The sequence below is a fragment of the Pogona vitticeps genome, chromosome 8 (genome assembly GCF_051106095.1).
Source record: "Pogona vitticeps strain Pit_001003342236 chromosome 8, PviZW2.1, whole genome shotgun sequence".
Taxonomy (NCBI): Eukaryota; Metazoa; Chordata; class Lepidosauria; order Squamata; family Agamidae; genus Pogona; species Pogona vitticeps.
Window position 1 is genome coordinate 1149474 of NC_135790.1, and position 19337 is coordinate 1168810.

Consider the following 19337-nt stretch of genomic DNA (forward strand, 5'->3'; position numbering starts at 1 on the left):
GGAGGTGACACCTCGCCATCCTGACTTTGCAGTCATGGAAGGCCCTGGAGTCCTCACAAATTGATCTAATCTGCTCCCTGTGGTGTCCAGGCTGGCAAACATCACTTGGTTCTGTGGCACTAATGATGCTCATTTTCCCTTCTCTGTTTTTTTTCTTGGGGGGGGGTTTCTGGTTTTGAGTGGTGGGGTGCAGATCTGAAAAACCTGTGAAAGGGCTGTCTATTTCCCTGGCAGGTATAAACGTAATTCACTATTGATCACTAGAAAAATGCTTGAGATGCTTACAGAATAGGTAAAATTAGCATGGCCATAGTCCTGGTGTGTGGGGGGGTTCTTTTCACTTACCTTTTGGGTCAAATGAACATGCACAGTCACCGCCTACAAGACTCCCCTCTCTCAAGCCACTACCCTCAGCTGCTGCTCCAGGCTTCTCTCTCAGTTGACACAAGGAAGGCCTACACCCACAGAACGTTGGTGAGCGTCCAAGAGAAGTCAGGAATTGGCACAAAGCTGGGAGGGAAAGCTGCCTGGCCTGCCAAGCTACTCTAGAAAGCGAGGAGGAGATCCTTCCTGGCTGTTTCTTGTTTGGAGAGGAAACAGTTTAACATGGTTTCTCCCTTGCACCAGGAGGCTGAAAACAGGTGGCTCGGTGCCCCTGTGCCCTCGCAAGAGAGAAGTTGGTGGGCTATGGAAAACAAGATAAACTAGGGTTTCTCTTGCTGCCACAAACCCCTAAGAGGCTGCTGGCTGCATTGCGGCGTGTCTCAGTCTTCTGGCCCTCGTTCCTTCCAAGCAGGAGTCTAGGAGTCAGATCAGATGACCCAGAAAAGGTCACCAGAAGCTGAAGAGAAGTCTGTGTCCCTGTGACGGGATGGAGCATTTATCTCCAGGCACTCAGGGTCTCCGGGGGGGGGGGGGCGGCAAAGCCAGTGCTCATCTCCTTCCCACCAGCCAGAAAACAAAGCAGGCTGACACACGTATTACAGGAGGAGTGTGTGTGGGGGGGGGGGGGGGAAGAACTCATGTTAAGAAAAATGGATCTTTAGGAGCACTTAAGGAGTTGTCCACGTCTAACACGCTTACCTGTCTCGCCAGGTCTGACCCCAGCAGCCCTGTCTTTTGCTCAGCAGCCCTGGGACTCTGGGTCCCTGCTGAGGCGGGCATTGTGCTTCCCTTTCCCTTGAAGAACGGACTACTAGGTGCTGGATTACAACTCCCATCCCCTCTAGCCAGCCAGCTCAGTGGCTGTAATGGGAGTGATGGGGTTTATAGTACTAGGTAAAGCACACTGGCTTAGAAAAGCAGTTGGTCCTGTACAGCATCTTATGTGCCATCAAGTCAGAACCGACTTACGGCAACTCTTGTGGGGTTTCCAAGATAAGTAAGGTAGTTAAGGCGTGGTTTTTATGAGTTCTAGCCCGTCACACTCCCCGCTTCACGGTGTATCTCAGTCCCAGACAGAGAGGGGACCCTCTGTTTTGCTGCTGTGCTCCTGAGGACGCTGCAGGCGCCATACATCACAGCCTTTCTGCCGGGCTGGCAGCGTCTCCAGCCCCTCCGCTGCTTCCCTGTGCTGCTCCAAGAGCAGTGGTGAGGCCTGAACCCTTGGCCGCCAGGCTGGGAGGTTGGCCAGCCACTCACTTTTTTGTAAAAGTGAGGCAGAGCTCAAAGGACTTTGTGCGGCCACTGTTGGTTTTAATCAGCTCGGTTTCGTTTGCTTTCTTAAGGAAGAGGAAAGAAGCCTTTGCCTGTGGCTATGAGGAAGGCTGAAGGTCTTGAGGTCTGAACAGGACATATTGACCAGTATGTGGGCCACCGGGGCTCTTTCTATTTCTTAATGTGGCTGCCCAAAGGTGCCAGAAGGTGCAAAACACAGATCCTGGCTTCAAGGCACTTCCAGTCCACATTCAGGGGTGTCGAGGGATTTGTCCAGCAGGACCAGAAACAAAATCCTGCAGTGCATCCTTCACCTTCTAACACAGGGGCAAGGATACACTGCTGGCCCTGCCCCCCCCAGGACACACCCACACCCACACATCTAGGGCTGCAACCACCCAGTTCAACACTGTGATTGGAAAATTCCCGTATAAAGCCCGGCCTCTCCTTCGCAGAAGCATCGCCTTCAATGCAACTGGGAAAGCCAAGGTAGCAGGGACCTCTGCCTGCATGCCGTGTCGGGCACGGAGCCAAGGGAAGACTGGGTGGAGGCCCCGAGCGACCGAGGTGGCAGGAGAGGCACCGCCTGGGAAAGAAAAAACAACCAACCCCCGTGTTTGCTCAGTGGCACAAATGACCTCTTGACCGGGGGGGGGGAGGATACCTTGTTTCCCCAAAAACAAGACAGGGTCTTAGATTAATTTTTGTTCCAAAAAACGTGCTAGGGCTTATTTTCAGGGGTTGTTTTATTTTTTTTTAATGTACAACCATCTACATTGATTCAAAGACTGTCCTGTCCTCTTCTGGTTGCTGCACAAGGGTGGAGGGCAGGGTTTCACTTCACTGGGGCTTATTTTTGGGGTAGGGCTTCTATGACGAGCATCCTGAAAAATCCTGCTAGGGTTTATTTTCAGGTTAGGTCTTATTTTCGGGGAAACAGGGTCGTTTTAGGGCAGCAGTGCCCACTCCAAACAAAACTGAGCCGCACGCGGGGAGTTCAGAGTAAACCTGAGCAATGAGCTCAGGGTGGCCAGGTGCCCCCTTCCTTAAAAGCTCCTCTTTGTCCATGTGCCTGACTCATCGTTTGAATTTGAGCCCAGGACCTGTTCTTCGGGCAAAGGCCCAAGGGTGGGTGCCAATGATAGCAGGAGTGCCTTTCAGCACCTGCGTCGCCTCTCTCCTCCTGGCCCCCCACCCAAGACCTGTCCAAAATGTGCTGGGCAGCTGGACCTATGGCAGCCTGGCAGAGGCTATGCCCAGGCACAATGTGGGCTGCCAGCTGCCACGACCACCGCTTGCGAGCCAGGGGTCGTGTGCCACAGAACCTGCTCTGATGTTGGAGTGGGTTCTGTTGCAGCCTATTCGGTGCCATCAATGCCTAGCATGCCTGCAAACGGTGTCCCACGGCCTTCCATAATCCTTTCAGGCAAATTAGGAGAGCACAGGAACAGGATGAACCTGAGATGATCTAAAGGAGGCGCTCTACCAAAATTCACAGATGTCTCTCAATCAACTTGCCGGTGTTTGGTGCTCCTCTCTGACTTGTGTCTTGGCTCATCACCCCAACCAACCTCGTGTCTCCTTCTATACTTGAGTAGCAACCAGATCACGTCAGACTCACCACAGACACGTCCAGTGAGACACGCAAGGCATTTCTGTCCTCAGAGGTAAGGCCAGGAGACCCTCTGCCGGTGAGGTCCTGCCCAGCCAAGACCATGGAAAAGTCAGACCGACTGGCAGCACGGGGACTAATTCTCCATAGATCGGTCTTGGGCATGGGATACGGCCAACACCAAACCATCTGACCAAGTGCAAATGGAACAGCATGCTCGGTCTTGTGGTATTTGGTTTACTTATCAGCTCTTGGGTTCCTCACCTCTAAAATTAAAGGCATTAACGAATTGGCTCAGACGAGGTCTTTATGCAGCCGGGTGTCCCTGCGCTGTAGTAGCTCCGATGGAGATTTCCCACCTGTGTGTGCAGCTTATCTCAGTGTTATAGCTCCCAGGTCAGGGTAGGTGATGGATGCCCACCAGGTGGTCCCCATCCATTGAGCCCCATCCGGTCCTGGTTGAGGAACCTCGCCTGAAGCCAACGGAGACTTTGCAGGATGTAGAGCTTCCTTCCCGTTGATTGCTACGCACGTATGTTCAACGCCCTAGATTGCTGCCTCAGCTCTTAGGGACTCTTAGCTGAGGTCACCCATGTGTAGCGAGTAATCGCGTTGCACAATCAGCAGCAGCCAGGTAGTGTGATTATGAGAAATTCATCAGAAAAGAACAGGCCTGGTTCTCAGAAAGAACAGCCGCCTTGGCTGGAGGGTTTCATCAGAGTGCGCACATTCCATCCATATAGGGGTCGTTTCTACGAAGTTTCAAAATCTAGACCGATTTTAGCAGAAAGTTAGCCTGACCATTGCATTGGGGGGGGGGGGCCCTCCAGCATCTCCAAGCTAAGGAAAAGGCCTATTTCATTCACAACAACGGAGCTTAAAAATCTGTTTCCACCAACATTTGGAAATTGTCCGCACAACTCCGGTGCCATTATGTGAATCATGGGCGCTAATGTTAGAAACAACAAGACTGGCAGGAAAAGAAAAGCATATGGCACATGCTACTTCAAGGCTCCTCCCGATGGGAGTCTTTGCTCCTAACCCCACTGGTGGCCCTTGGTGCCCTTTGGTGGGAAATGGACCTTCGGCTTACTAGGCAGCCTGTCCCCATTTATTTTTAGAAGCCCACTTTTCTTCCCTGTGAGAAGCCATGATTTCCTGAAGAATTCATTCCTAAATATTTTTATAAGCTTGAACAAACCCTTTGAAAGACTGAGATGAGAAGCTTTCAGCGGCTGAAATCTTGTTGCGCCGTTAGGCAAAAGGCGTAGCTTTTCAGAGGAAGCTGCCGTAAATTAAGAAATCTCTGTAATCAAGGTTATTATGTACACCTTTTGCCTGAATTGCAACAGGATTTCGGCCGCCAAGACCTTCCAGTCTGAGTCTATGGTGGTGAACAGCTTCTGCTAATCTCCTTGAGAAATCAAGCACCTTAATTTTATTTTATTTGTTTAAAAAAATTGAAAGCTGAAGGGACTCTTTAAAAAGCATTTCCTCTCCTGGGCTTTTCTTTTGCTGTAAGTTAAGATATTGAACTTGAAACTGCCAACCCAAGAAACATTTGCTACCCTGAAGTTCACCCCCTAGTTAAAAATGAAACGTAAAAAAAAAAAACCCTTAACTCTTTGGGAAGCTTTAAAGAATGGCAGCAGATGAAGCATGGAGCCTGTTTGATGGTGGAGGTTGTCCAGAAATAACTCTTTTGGAGAAATACAAGTTACTTCCTCACCTTGATGCACTCCAGAGCCATAAGAAATGTATAATGTGACTCTGGTTGTGGATTATGGGATGTGTAGTTCAAGACCTCTGGATGGTGCCAAGAGGGGGAAGACTCTCCTTCAATCATGCTATCGGACCAGGTACCCAGGCTAAGTCTGGCCCCAACCTGTGTGGCTTCTCTTCCTCCTCTTTCCCCTTCCAGCTGCCTGGGAATGGTTCCGTCTCCCTCCAAACACCATGGCTAGGTAGGGGCAGAAGGGCATAAAACCTGATGTTGTCAAAAATCCTCCTAAAGAAACCTTAACATGGTTTTTTAAACATCCCCTGAATATGCTCCTTATTTCATCAAAACAGTGAATGCCTTTACAACCTGGCACTTTCGAAAACTGTCTTCATTGGGTCCTTAGTGCCTTTAAAAAACACACACACACAACAAGGTTGCTACAATTTCCAGTGGAAGGTTTGTTTCTTTAATTCTCCTCTCTGGAAGGGGGTCACACGGGCTGACCGCACCCCAAATTGTCCAGAGTGGCTGAAATAAGAGAAGGGCTCTGAAGGGAGGTTTCTATCTCAGGGTGAAATGCCCGGAATCCGCTCTGGAAACACTCCGGACAGCAAGAGAGACGGACCTGATTTTGGCACGTGGTTGTGTTTTTGCACGGGCGTGCACGCTCACCTTTGTACATGCGTTCCTGCCTTCTCGCTTGACCTCTGTGCAAGGAGCCACCTCAGTATAGATTGTGACATTTTCCCCCCGCTAGTGTTGTTTGCAGAACGATGTTGTTGTTGGGGGGGGGGTGTTGGGAGGCAGAGCCCAGTCACCGCATTCCCAAGAGCCCACAAGGAAGGGCAGCCACCCCTCCGCCCGGCCCACGCGCACGCTGTCACGCCATGGAAGGAGGTTCCTCCAGAGACGGGCTGAGTAAGCCGGGTGAATCAGCTGCTAGACTCTGCAGCGTAAGCTCCCTCCTGGTTACCAGGAAACTTATTGGGGGGGGGGGTTGGGAACGGAGGTGGGGAGAACCACACGGCCTGGGTCACCTTTGCAAATGCAAGAAAGCAGCCACTTCTCCTTCTGATGTGAGTCACCTCCCTTTGCCCAGGAGAGATTTCTGTCCGTGATGGCTTACAGGGTGGGATCTGCTGGACTCAAGCAAACGGGCAGGGGCCCCTCAAGCCGCTCGGGGCTCTTCTGGGCACACGCCTGGCAAGGGGCCTCGTGTTCTCTTAGGCCCATTGGATCTGTTGGCCGGAGACTGAGAGGGTAGCAGTCTCTAAGAAGGCCAGCGCTGGTTGGCCAACTCAAGACGCGGACCCCTGCGCGAGGGCCTCGGCGATTCTGGTTTTCTTCTCTGCCTTTCCCCCCACATCGCCATGCTGTGCCATTCAGCGGGGACAGTGCCAAACCACACAGCCCGTCGGAAACAGCCAGCATACCCCTATGGTGAAGAACGATGGGTGCTGCAGTCCATCAGTATCTGGTCGGCTGACTTTGGCCCACTCCCGTGTAACCGAAGGATCCTGTCTTAGGTTCATTCAGTCGGGTTCCACACCCTCCTTCGTGCTCCTCAGCTGAGGGCCTTGATTCTTGACACCGATCAGGGTTTTTTGCAGGTTACAGAGCCCTGCTCGCCTCAGATGCCGCCTGCCCCCCCCCTCCAGTCCCCGGGCCATCTGCTCTGTCTACCAGTGGTGGGTCTGAGGAGCCCAGGGCGATGGGACAGGGCTGGGCAGAGCGGGCCTTAAAGTGGAGGTCCACACCAGGTGTCCGTGTCCTGGCTGAGACCTTGAAGCCCCCCCCCGATGACTTTGCCCCAAGGTGAGAAGCCAGCTGTCAACGCAGCCACACACAGCTCCAGAGCAGACAGGGAGGAACGCTGGGGGCTTGTTTTTCTGGGCAAACACGACGCGGCGAAGAAGATCTCCGAGGACGGGCACCACACCTTGCAGTTGCTGTGCAAACAGGTCTTGCGACACGCACCGTCACAGCCAGCCCCTGACTCAGCCCTATTTCTTGCAAGCTGGAATGAGGCCCCTCTTCAGCTCAAAGCACCAAAGGGGAGGGGGAGGCTCAGCCTGACCCAAACCCAGGAGCAACCGAGCTGGGGGGGGGGAGGGCGAGGGCCACCACCACCATCATCCCCAATCACTTGGCCAGGTTGGCTGGGGCACTAGGAAGCATCTTCCAGCCAAGTGCCAGGATGTTGCTTTCACTTTTCCTTCACGTTGGTGAGCTCCTGGGAGGAACTGCTTTTCTCAGTCCTGTCATAAGAGAAGAATCCAAGATGGGAGGAAACATCTTTTGGCTCCACATGTTCTCTCTCTTTCTCTTTCTGAAAGCAGCAACAAGAAGAAGAGTTGAAACCTCAGAATGATTTGCCCCACTGGAATGGAGGAAGCAGTCCAGCCGCTCCAGCTGTGGAGCTATAAGTTTACTAAGCCACGTCTCCCAGGTGTGTGCTAGCAAGATGCCGCTGCATGGCTACAGGGGTTGTTTGATGTAGAGCAATCATTCCCGAAAGTTTCCTTTTCCTGCTGGAGAGAACCGAGAGCGCAGAGCCAGTGGGATTCCGTCCCGGCTGCCGTGTTCTTCAATGTCTTGATAAATGACTTTGATTTGGACGCAGAGCAGGCGCTCCTCAGATTGGTGGAGGAGAGTTCACTAATAACCGAGAAGAGAGAAGAGCCTTTATGGAATGGAAATGAAATCGAACAAAATGCGTTTCAGCAGGGAAACATGTGGACGTTCTAGATTTAGGCACGAACATTCGGAAGCACAAACCCAGGAATGGGAGACAGCTGGCCTAGCTGATAGGTTTCATGGGAGAGATGCAGGGTTACACACTAAATGTGAGTCATCCATGTGAGGGGGCAGCAAAAAGCACACACCCCTCCTACAACCCTAGTCGGCGTCAGCCACAGTGTAGTGTGGCCCTTTTCAAAGGAAGCAAGGGCACTGTTCCACTCTGCTAGAGTTGAACCTCGCCTGGAATCCTGTCTCCAGTTCAGGGCATTGCATTTTAAGAAGGGCATTGACAAACTGGAGCATGTCCAGAGGACAGAGGTTTAGGGTGTGGAAACCAAGCCCTCCAAGGAATGGCTATGGGTTAGTCTGGAAAACAGGAGATTGAGAGAGGGTATGATAGTCTTTGGACCACTGTACTGGTTGCATGGAGATCTTAACCATGAGGGCCGGCCCTAACATTAGGGAGAGCTAATTTCCCCAACCTGCACGTTTATCAAGTTTGGCAGGATTTCCTAACAAGAGGTTGTGGGTCTCTGGCATTCCAAAGGAGGAAACCATTGCACAGTCTTGCTAAGCCTGTTCGCAGGGACTCTGCCTGCTGAGTAAAGAGGAGAAACGCAGGACCTGTATTCAGAAAGATCGTCTTCCCCAGCAAGTCGCCTCAGGGAAGTGGGCGAAGAAGGTCTTGTGAATTCTGACACATCCAGTGGCACGAGAGACGGAGGGAAAGGAGAGCTGGCTCAGGCTAAGTGGGAAGATTTGGAAGTGCCGTCCAGATTTACTGAACAGCTGATGAAATTGTTCAGCTACTGTTGTGGAACCAACAAGCGCTTTGAAGCCTGCCTGCCAGCTGAAGGAGCCACGGAAATGAGGTGCCTATTTACGGCCCGGCATCAGGACAAGGTATCACGTTTCTGAGTCAAGGAGCAGAGATGGTCTTCGAGGGGTCAGATGCTCCTCCAGGGCAGGAAATGAGCCTCAGGTGAGCCTTAGCTGGCGTGTGCATACCTGTCCGCTGAGTTGACGCCGGGAGTGTGGAGGTGTTTTGAAACAGATGTGACTGACGTTGCACGGCATCTTCCTCCTCCATCCAGAGCCACCTCTTTCCTGCCTCATCTCACGGTGCGTCTGACCCTCCTAGGGGGTCCTGTGTGCCTCCAGGTCCTTCTGTGGCCACCATCCGGCAAGACCCCCCCACATACTCCCAGCCTCTTGCTTTCAGGCATGCCTGCCCTCTAGATAAATATAAGGCTCTGTCAAGTCAGTTAAGACTTACGAAGAACCTGGTCGGGTCTGTCTCGGTCTCACGCTCAGAAATCTCTGGGGCCATCACGCAGCTTGCCCAAGGCAACCCCGGAGGCAGGACATGTGGCCCCATCATCCTCACATCCTCCAGGTGATCTTCGCTCTGCCACCTCCTGGGACTCGCAACAGGAATTAGAATCCCCGACCCCTTGGGGTCCAATGCGCTGAGCGATACCAGCTCGAGCCACATAAATACTTGTATACGCGTTTCCATGAAAACAAGACAGGGTCTTTTATTAATTTTCACTCCAAAAAACACAGTAGGGCTTATTTTCAGGGGATTTTTAAATTTTTTCCATGTACAACAATCCACATTGATTCAAAGACTGTCCTGTCCTCTTCTGGTTGCTGCACAAGGGTGGAGGGCAGGGTTTCACTTAACTTGGGCTTATTTTTGGGGTAGGGCTTATATGACAAGCATCCTGAAAAATCCTACTAGGGCTCATTTTCAGGTTAGGTCTTATTTTCAGGGAAACAGGATATTCATGTGCATACTGTGAGCATTCTCTTGCTTATTGTTTACGAGATGTTTTAGTAATGAACACAACACGTCCCCCTTCAACAATGCTGGGCTTAGGGGCACCAGACCCCCGTGTAGTTCAAAATCGATGTATGATTCTCATACCGCCCTAAAAAGGTAACTGCGAAGCAGAAATAGTTGATTCACACACACACACCCTGTCTCCCAACCTGCACACACAAACACACACACACACAGTCTCCCGACCTGCATCAGCCTCCCAACATGTTCCAGGTCCCTCCCCAGCCACCATATGGGTCCGACCATGATCAGAGAGGGGGCTTATGGGCCCGCCACCATCAGCGTGGACCAGACAACGACAGGGCCCTGGGTAACCCCAAAACCTTCCTTTCTCAGGCCACTTCCTGGAGATGAATCGCAGCAGAGTATTTATTATTTGTTTATTTATTGAAATATTTATTTATTGGGTGGGGAGTGGATAACCCAAACCAGCTTGCTTACACCTGTGCCGTGTCTTTTGAAACTTCTGCATCTAAGCTGTGAATCAGTCCTTCTAAGAATAGATAGATAAATAAATAAATACGAAAGAAAGATGAAACTGTGCCCAACAAACTGCCTGGCGTGCCCTCCTGTGCCATCCAGAACATTCTTCCGTGCTGGCAGCGGGCCTTTAGACGTGTTCCCGTTTCTTTCACCTGCTGAGAGGGTGTCAATATTTATCCCGAGCAGGCGGGCAGGACGGCCACCGGGGCAGCTGGTTGAGCCAGGTCGGGATCCGGAGCCAGATGACATCTCCTCTCCCCCCCACCCCCCGCCTGCCCGCCTCTCCCGATGCGGCTTTCTTTTTCTCGTGCGGGGCCCTGAGCCAGGCATGACTCACGAAGGCGTCGCCTCCCGAGTGGGTAACGACACCCAGCCAAGGCCTTTGGGCTTTCCTGCCTTCTTTATTTATAAACTCTGACCAACTTCCCTCCAACCGACCGGGATCAGCCGATGGGTGACGAGGGAGCCAAACCAGCTGGGGAGGCTGCTGGGGCCCCCCAGGAGACAAAGGAGGCTGGCGCGCATAGGCGTGCCAGGGGACAACCCCAAGCATGCCGGCCCAGCCGCTGCTTCCGGGGAGCCTTTGAGATGGGGATGGAGGCGGTTGAAGTCCCTGGAAGGTTCAGACAGAGCAGGACTCAGGATCCGTCACGTTCTGGGTCCAGGGTCGTTGACAGGGTCAGGTCTGGGCTGTGCTAGCAGGGACTGTGGCGCCTTCCACCCTCCTCCCGAAACGCCCTTGTCTGCAGTCCTCACAGGAACTGGGAGAGAAATGGATTCACCCCGGGATTAGTCTGTCCCGGTTGTAACGCAAAGCATTTGAGGGTGGCTTGATCTTGACTGAGCAATCAGGAGCCGTTAACTTTACAAAAGGCTCACTCCTCCCTCGTGGGTATGGACCAATCCCACCTGCCTGTATTTCTGGACTCCTTGCAGCTTTGGGGCTGGCCCTGGAGACTCTCGCACTTCCACCGTAACATAGAAGAGCCGGGTTCGAATCCCGGCTCACCCATGAAACCCACTGGACGACCTTGGGCCAGCCGCACACGCTCTCAGCCTGACGTGTCCCACACCGGGGGGGGGGGAGCTCAGAGGGGGCCCAGGGCGAGTGGGGGTGCCCAGGGGGGTGCTCCCTTACACTCCTCAGGGGTATCCGTGTGAAGGATAAACAAGTGCCGCCCATCACCCCTCCTAGGCAGAATGACAGTTTGCAGGAGAAGTGTCACAAGAGGAGAGGATTCAAAGGTGACTCGCAGCCTCTTTCCAGCGCGCTGTGTAGGGTGGAGGAAGGCTGGCCCAGGGAGGAGAAAGATGCCCGGCCTCCGCTCCTCCTAAAAGTGAGGCTGGAAAGTGGGGCAGGACAGGGCTCTCCCTTCCTTTGCCACTGGGGAGGCTTGCCCGGCCTCGTTAGCAAGCGTAATTAGGCTGTCATGGACGGCAAGGTGTAAGCAGAGTGTCAGCATCCAGTGCAAGGGCAAGGCAGAGGTGGCACCTCCACAGGAAGGGTGGTGGCCGTGGCGGCCTTGGGCAAACTGGGTCAGATCTTGGAAGAACCCGCACACAAGACAAGGCCAGTCTGCCTTTCAAACGAGGAGGCGACTGCCTTGACTAGAGGCTGAAAAAGTTCCTCTCTCTCTCTCTCTCTCTCTCTCTTTGGCGGGGAGGAGCAGATGGGGGAACTTTCTCCGTGGGATATCCGGCCGGCATCAACCAACGATGGTTTCGGTCTTCTGTCCCGGCACCAGCCGTTCTGCCTTTGGGCTCACAGCTTCGCTCCATGCTCCCAAATTGCACTCCATGCCTAGGAAAAAGTGAGCTGTGGATCTGCCAAAGCTGGCACCTGCCCCTGGCAAAAGCCACGTGGCCTTTGGTTCTTTCCCTCCTTCTTGCCTGGGAGGGAAAGGTTTGGACCTGGGCTTTCCTGCCGCCTCCCGGCCCCTCACCCACCCGCAGAAGAAGCCTATCCAAGGCACATCCCCTCCACCGTGGTGGCTCCCCGGGTGAACCGGCTCTGAGGGCAAGATTCCAGCCGGCCTGCACCGAGGGGTCCTGTCTACGTGGCAGAGGGGTGAGGATCCGTCTTCTAGGACTACAATCCCCAGAGTTATTCTGGGAACTGCTGCCGTGAACCGCAAAACCACACTCTTGGTCTTGCAGGTGATTCAATGGGGCTCTCTCTCTCTCTCTCTCACACACACACACACACACACACACACACACAGACACACACACACACACACACACACACACACACAGAGAGAGAGAGAGAGAGAGAGAGAGAGAGAGAGAGAGAGAGAGACCCGTTCTGAAGGCAGGTGGCTGGTGCCCGGCTGTCCCCCTTTCACCCCTGGTCTCACCCAGGCTGGCCTTGTACCTGTTCTGCACAGGAAGGCGGTTGAGCAACCCGCCCTCGGCCCAGCCCGGAAAGACCTTGGCTCACCTCCAGGGAGATTGCTTCAGCCCTTGCTCCCTGCCTCTGTGTGTGTGTGTGTCTGTTTTGGGAGTGTGTTTTTGTTTTCGGTCCTCCAAGCTGCCTCTGACTCACTGGCCTTTTGCCCGTGGACAGTCAGGAGCGAATGCAGGAGGGCGCCCAAAGGGGATGGCCCAGGGGCCGGAGAGCCTGTCCTGAAAGAGCCACCCCCCCCCTTCCCAATGAGCCCACCATCTTCCCTAAGTGTGAAGCTTTGGGCCATCTGGAAACCTTTCCCTTCTGGATGGGGAAGAAGGGGTGAGATAGATAAATATACAGTATAAAGAATGTCGATGGCTGCAACTTTTGCTCCTTCCTCCAACTTATTTTGCTGGATTCCTGTTGCTAATTTTAAAAACAGTCTGAAGTCAGCCACAGAGTGACAAAAAGGCAGATGGGGAGCCGGGGGGGAGAGGGGGGGACCTCCCTGAGCAAAGGTGGGTAGGAGGGCTTGGTGTGTGTTGTGGTTGTGGTATGTTTGCTGCGTGCTTGTGCTGTTGCAGTTCCTTGGCGCCTGGGGTGGGGCTGAAGAGCTGGGGGATGCAGCTTTGAGGAACCAGGGCCTGATTCTGCTCCCCTGGCTCTCCTCTAGGGTGCCACCAGGGCACCCCAATGCTACTCCTGCCCCTGTCACACACACACACACACACACACACACCAGTTCGAAGGATGACTTTTTGAAACTTGGCCATTCTCTGGGAGGGGCTTTTTTTGGTTTGTTTTTGGAGGGGTGGGTGTTGGGGACCGAGAGCTTCGCCTCTGCCCTCTTTTGTTCTGAGGGCTGGACATGGGCTTGGCTGTCCCCTCCGTCTTGCTCCAAGATAAACCATCACGTGGCCCTCCCCGGCTTGCCTGCCAAGTTTCGCTCCTGGCAGGCTGGCAGATGGCACGCCTGGCATCAGAAAAGCTGCCACGTCACGCTTCGCGCAGAGTTTCCTTTTCCCCCCTCCTTGGCGTGAACACCCGCTTTCGTTTTGAAAGCAGAAGGAAAGAGTTTCCATTTCTCCGAAATGTGGGGCTAAAAATAAGAATTACGACAACAGGCAGCCGGGTGCTTGTGTGGCTGGGATGCCTCAGAAGGCGAGGGCCGCCCTGGCACGCCAGGATTCAGCCCGGCCGTTCCCAGGGACGCTCCTCTGTGCCCGTCCTCTGGGAGGAGAGGGGGTTTGCTCGGCTGGAAGTCAACCCCCCCAACCCTCCCTCTGGATAGAGGAGTGGCGTGGCCTGGATCCAAAGAGGCCAAGAAAAAAAAAAAAAACACCTCCAGAGCTGAGAGGAGGAGAACCCCCAGCGGACTGGGTCGGTCTGTCGGTCTCTCTGGAGCACAGGGTCAAATCCCACACGGTGTCTGAGATGGAAAACGGGGGGGGGGGGGGAGCGCCCGACAGCTCCTCTCAGTCAGGGAGAGCCATGCCAGGAAGCCCCTGGAAGGGATGGTTGGACTTTTGAAGAGGCCACAGACCAAACCCTCCATCCTTTCACAACAACAAAAATTCCCTCAAAGCCATTTTCCTCCCAAAGAACCAGGAGGGGAGTTTCTACCAGTCCCTGGGCTTTGTTTGTCAACGTGAACCCGATCCCTCCTTTGGAGGCCCAGCGCAGAATCGCTTCCCCTGAAGAGGGCTGCCCCAGGACTTTCCAGTCCGCTCCTGGGCACTACCCATCATCCACCTCTCCTGGGCTGTAAACCTCGTGCTTTATGGCCGCTGGGCACGCAAAGGTTTGGGCTTCCCCTGGAGCTTTGCCTCTCTGGTGGCCAGACTGTCCCTGATGGGAAGGGGGTGGGTGGGGGGAAAGGGGGCTGGGGAGACAGAGCAGCAGGGCCAAAGCGGTACCACCCGGGGCAAACCCTGGCCGGTCCAGCGAAATGTGCAAATGCTTTGCGTTGGCCCTGCCGGATGGGAAGCGGGTCCGAGGTCTGTTCCCAGGCTGGTAGCGGATCCTTGCGACACTCTGTTGCGTCTCTTGGCCCACCGCTGGTAAAAAAGTTTTGAAACCTCATGATGAGAAAGCAGGCGCGCTACTTCGCAAGGACTTGGAAGGGGGGGGAGGGGGACGTTTCCTGAACGGTGGCTGTCGTGGCCGGCCTGGCCTTTTCAAGAGCCTCCTGCATCATGTGTGAAGCGACACCCCCTTTACGGCCACTGGATCCAGTTCTTCTGGACGGGGCTCAGCGAACGAAGCAGAATTCCTCCAGCTGTTGAGGCACAAAACGCAAAACTGCTCTGCCTGGTGCCCTGTCAGGTCTGAATGGAAGTCAGAGATTTTGAGTGATGGGAACAGCTTTGCCCCATCTGGTGCCCTCCAGCAGTTTTTACTGCTCAGGGGTTGAGGTCTCTCTGGCTGCCCAGCCGGTGTTTGGGAGTTCGATTCCCCCACATGGGCCTCCTTGACGGGGGCTGGACTGGATGACCCCATAGGTCCCCTTCCAGCTCTGCACTTCTACGATTATTATTATTTAACTGCATGACCCGCTTTGCTGGTACAAAGTGTGGGTTTTGTGCTACCAAATGTTACGAAATCACTACAGACGTCCAACATCGATTTTACAGATTCTACCAAAATTTGGGAGGGTTTTTGTTACAGCAGCTTGAGGCTTCCTTGGTGCCGCCAAAGAAGCAGGGACGTGACACAGGCGACCAGAGGGACATCCGCACACGCTGCACCCTTTTCCTCTGGAGCTGTCAGCTGACCTCAGACAGATTATGACCAGGAGGTCCGGGTGGGGAGTTCCAAGGTCACGTTTCTAGAGGGTTCCAGAAGAAGGGCGAGTCAACTCTTTTCCACACTCAGCACCCCCGCCAGAGGTGAGACGAGTTCAAAAGAAGCTACCATCTCTCTCTCTCTGGGCTTCCCACACTGCAAACCGCTTTGGGTGAAATCCCTGGAAACGGTGGCCCTTGCATCATGCCGTGTGCGTGCGTAGGCAGGCCCACAGATTTATGGCTTGTTTTTGATGTGCCTCAGCCGCCCTGTAACAAAATGTTCGCAGAGGCAATTTGAAACAGCAATAGAAAGAATAATCCCAAAGCAAATGTGACTTTAATGAGATGCAGGTTAATGGAGGCTCAGTTAAGGTAACATCATCATCATCAGAGCTAAATAAATCACAGGAACTAAAACTGATTTAAAAGGTACCACAAGATACTAAAATGCTTGGCCCTTTTCTGGCACTGGAAGAATTTTTAAGTAGATTCTTGGTGTTCCCTTCCAGCCTTGGGGGTGGTGGGGGTGGGGGTGACCGGCCCTCTCTCATCCTTTCTTCCTTTGTTGTTGTTTATTGTGATGTGTCATCAAATCATCTCCGGCTTATGACAACCCAATGAACGAGCCGTTTCCAAAAGGCCCTGCTCAGGTGTTGCAAACTCAAGCCTGTGGCTTCCTTCTGGGAGTTGGCCCATCTCATATGGGGGGGTCTTCCACTTTTCCTTCTGCCTTCTACCTCGCCCAGCACGATGGTCTTTTTCAGAAAATTTTGCTTTCTCATAATGTGCCCAAAGTAGAACCGCCTCAGTTTCAACATTTTTGCTGGCTCCCCCACCCCCCACCCCACCTCCGTCCCCGCAATTCAAACACGGCTGCAAACCCTTGCTCCTTCCCCGTGTGCCTTCCGTCCACCCTCTGTGTTTCGTTCTGTGACTTTGGCCTGCACCCCTCACAGTGTCTCCCGATGCCCTGATGTTGGCGTGCGCCAGGGGCTCCCCCACCCGCGCTGCATCAGCCTTTCGGCCCATCCCTCTAGCCAGAGGTGGTGTTTTTAATCCTGCCTCCTCCTGAGCCCTGTGCTTCCTGCCCTCCCAAACCGGGCGTTCTGCAGGGGAAGATGGCATCCTGCAACCATCTGTCATTGTTTCTATTAATACCCTGTACACACAGAGAGGCAGGGCAGCTATCCAGAGCGGCTGGATGGTGCCTCCCAGCCCAGCTCACAAGAGGCAGCCTCCAGGGTGGTGGCTGATTGACAGACAGCCCTTGCATCAGGCGGGCAGGGACGGGGGGGGGGGAAGGGTCCTTCTCTCCCGGATCATTGCTAGCTAAGCCAGTGGGGACGCAGCTCCACTCTGCTTCTGGTGTCCAATCAGGGCTACAGCCAAAGAATCCCCCCCAAAGGTAGGGAGTTTTTCTTGTGTTGCTCTCCGATGGCCCTTTCTGCCGAGCCCTGATTCCCCAGGAGGAAGAGGAGGAAGACACTCCAGCTGCTATGAAACAGCCTGTGACATCACAACCCTTCCAAGAAGCTGATCACTGATCACCGGTTTACTTCCTGCTCTTGTTGTTGACCAGAAAAGGGTGTTGCATCACATGCTGGGGGGGGGGATGGAAACACAGAGAGAGAGTCATGCATTTGGAGTGGGGCCATCCCTCCCAGCAATCGTGCTGCTTTGCACATCCTTTCCTCCGGAAACCTGCTCAACAAAGCCAGGTCGTCCATTCCCATCGGTAGGAGTGGCATTCAGGCACAAACCCCCCACTGGAAGTCCACTCTGGAGGAGACCCATTGAATCAAACAGATGTGGGCAAGTCTTGACTCACCGCTCAGAGATTGATCCATTGCATCGCCTCTCGCTGGGGCTGGAACCATGAATTTAGACCCGACTGCTTATTTCATCTGTGCATACACGCGCACACAAAATATGGATCAACAGGTGTGAGACTCAGTCTGTTTTTGTTGACTGAGCGGATGAAGAGACAAACGCCTGGCCTGTTTTTCTCCCGGTGCTTAAGATCATCAGTTGCACTGCCCGATTTTCCTTCCCCCAATCTCGTGCCCCTTCAAGATCCGTAGGACTAGGACTGCCATCATCCCCTCAGTCAGCACACCTGATGCCAGGTGATAGCGTGATTGATCTCGTAGTCCTGACAAAGCAAGCTGGGGAAGGCTACCTTTTCTCTTTTCTTTCTGTGAGTTCTATTTGGAGCCACTTTAAAGGGTCCCAAAGCTGGTCTAGAAGTAGGAAAGGTAGCAGAAAAAGATCAACAGTTGAATAAGTGGTTGACGTGCTTAAGAACTGCTCAATAAAAAGTCATTAACAGTTAATAGCTGGCTGGATAGGGCTCAGCGGTTTAGGTAATCTGGTTGCAGAGCCAGAGGTTGGGAGTTTGATTCCCCCGCTGTGCATCACCTGGGAGAAGAGCCAGCCTGGGGAGCCTTGGGCCAGCTGCACACACAGTCCCAGGGCGCCCCCTAGAGGAAGGGAAGGGGAAACCACAACCCTGCAAAAGGTTGCCATAAATCAGAATTGACTTGATGGCACACAATTCGTTATAGCTAATTAGCTGCTAATGCTTTTCTACCAAGTTTTCTTTCCCTGCCTAAAAAAAAAAGAGTGAAACAGTGGTGGCAGAGCAGCCATTCTCTGAATCAGTTTTTACGCAGATCAGAGGGAAACCTGGTGCCTGGTTCGAAGGCTGCCTGGGAACACACGGGAACCCCCAGGAAACGCTGAGAGGAGTGGCGTCTGCTTTCAACTCGCCCAATCCTTTGCTTCTTGATGGCAGGCCAAGAGATATCACGGCACCCCTGATACGTTCATGAAGCCACGAGGCCACAGGTAGCAGCAGCCACGGGTGGGGAGGGGGGGAAAGACCCCCCAGGCATACCGTGTGCCCAGAGCACAAGCTTGTTCCTGCCAAAGCCATCTCAAGCTTCCAGGGGCACAAATCGGGCGGACCTCCTCATCTGGGTTCAGCTCCACCAGCGAAGCCTGTGCTCCCTTACTCGTTCCCCATCACCACCCATGAGCAGGAGGCAGGGAGTGCGAAACACCCTCGCCAGGTCAGTCAGGCCTTCACAGCACTGCACGGTGATGGGCTACCTGTCCTCAAGCGTCTCGACACAAAGGTTGGTGGAGTGTGTGATGGTTGCGGAACAAGGCTGCTGGTTTATCTCCTGGTGCCGGAGGGGGGGACGAACAGCGGAATGGCATCCTCACTGCCGGAAGGTTTATGCCAATCGTCTATCTCCGCTGTCGGTAATACAATAACGGTCCCCTTTTCCAACCCCATTGTCCCTCTTTTCTCTGCTCCCTTTTCATACGGTGTGCATAAGCTCAGAAACGGTACTTTGTGCCTCTGAGTAAGCCGGTGGCCTTTCAACGGGTGAGTCTGAAAGCTCCCATTTTAAGACTCCTTTTTTTATTCTGAATGAAAGCTGGTCTCTAGGAAAGCACTTTAAAGGCTCAAAAGCCTTTGTATGCCTTGTGCCATTTCCCTGCTGGTCAAAAATGAACACGCATCTCATTTGAAGGGACGTGTAAGTCAGTGCCGTCTTCTTCACGCCACGACTTCTGGCCTTTCCCTGTGCGGTTCTCTCTGTCCCAGGCCTCTCTTTTAGTCTCGTGTCCTGCTGGCAAACAAGACCTTCCACTGAACGCAATGGCAGAACTCCCCTGGATGCTGGGCTTCTCTCCGACACGCCCAGATGTTGGTGGAAGGTTTCCCAAGTCACAATCGCCCGCTTAATTATCTGGGCAGGGCATCACCACGCCATCATTAAAAAGACACCCCAGGCACAATTCTGCATCTTTCTGCAGAACCTCCAAGGAACAAGCCCACAGAACTGACAGACGTGGTTTTGGAAGTGTGTGGTTGTATTGCCCCAACCAACCACTGATGAATCTGGGAGCAGAGAAATGTTTCCAAAGCAAAGCCATAGGGGAAGTTATCAGAAGTTAAGTCTCAATTCTGAGTCCTTATTTCACGGCACTCTTTTTTTCAGTAAAATATCACGGCTCTCCCCCAATACAATAACAACCACGAGAAATATTCACCCCATATTGTCCTATTAAGATTTTAATGTGGAAAA

General features: G+C 53.4%; 1 long non-coding RNA gene across 1 annotated transcript in view; it reads left to right on the forward strand.

Moving 5' to 3' along the window:
* The window catches only part of LOC144584171 (uncharacterized), a 294410-nt gene that overhangs the window by 90048 nt on the left and 185025 nt on the right, over window positions 1-19337 (forward strand). The window lies entirely within an intron of this gene.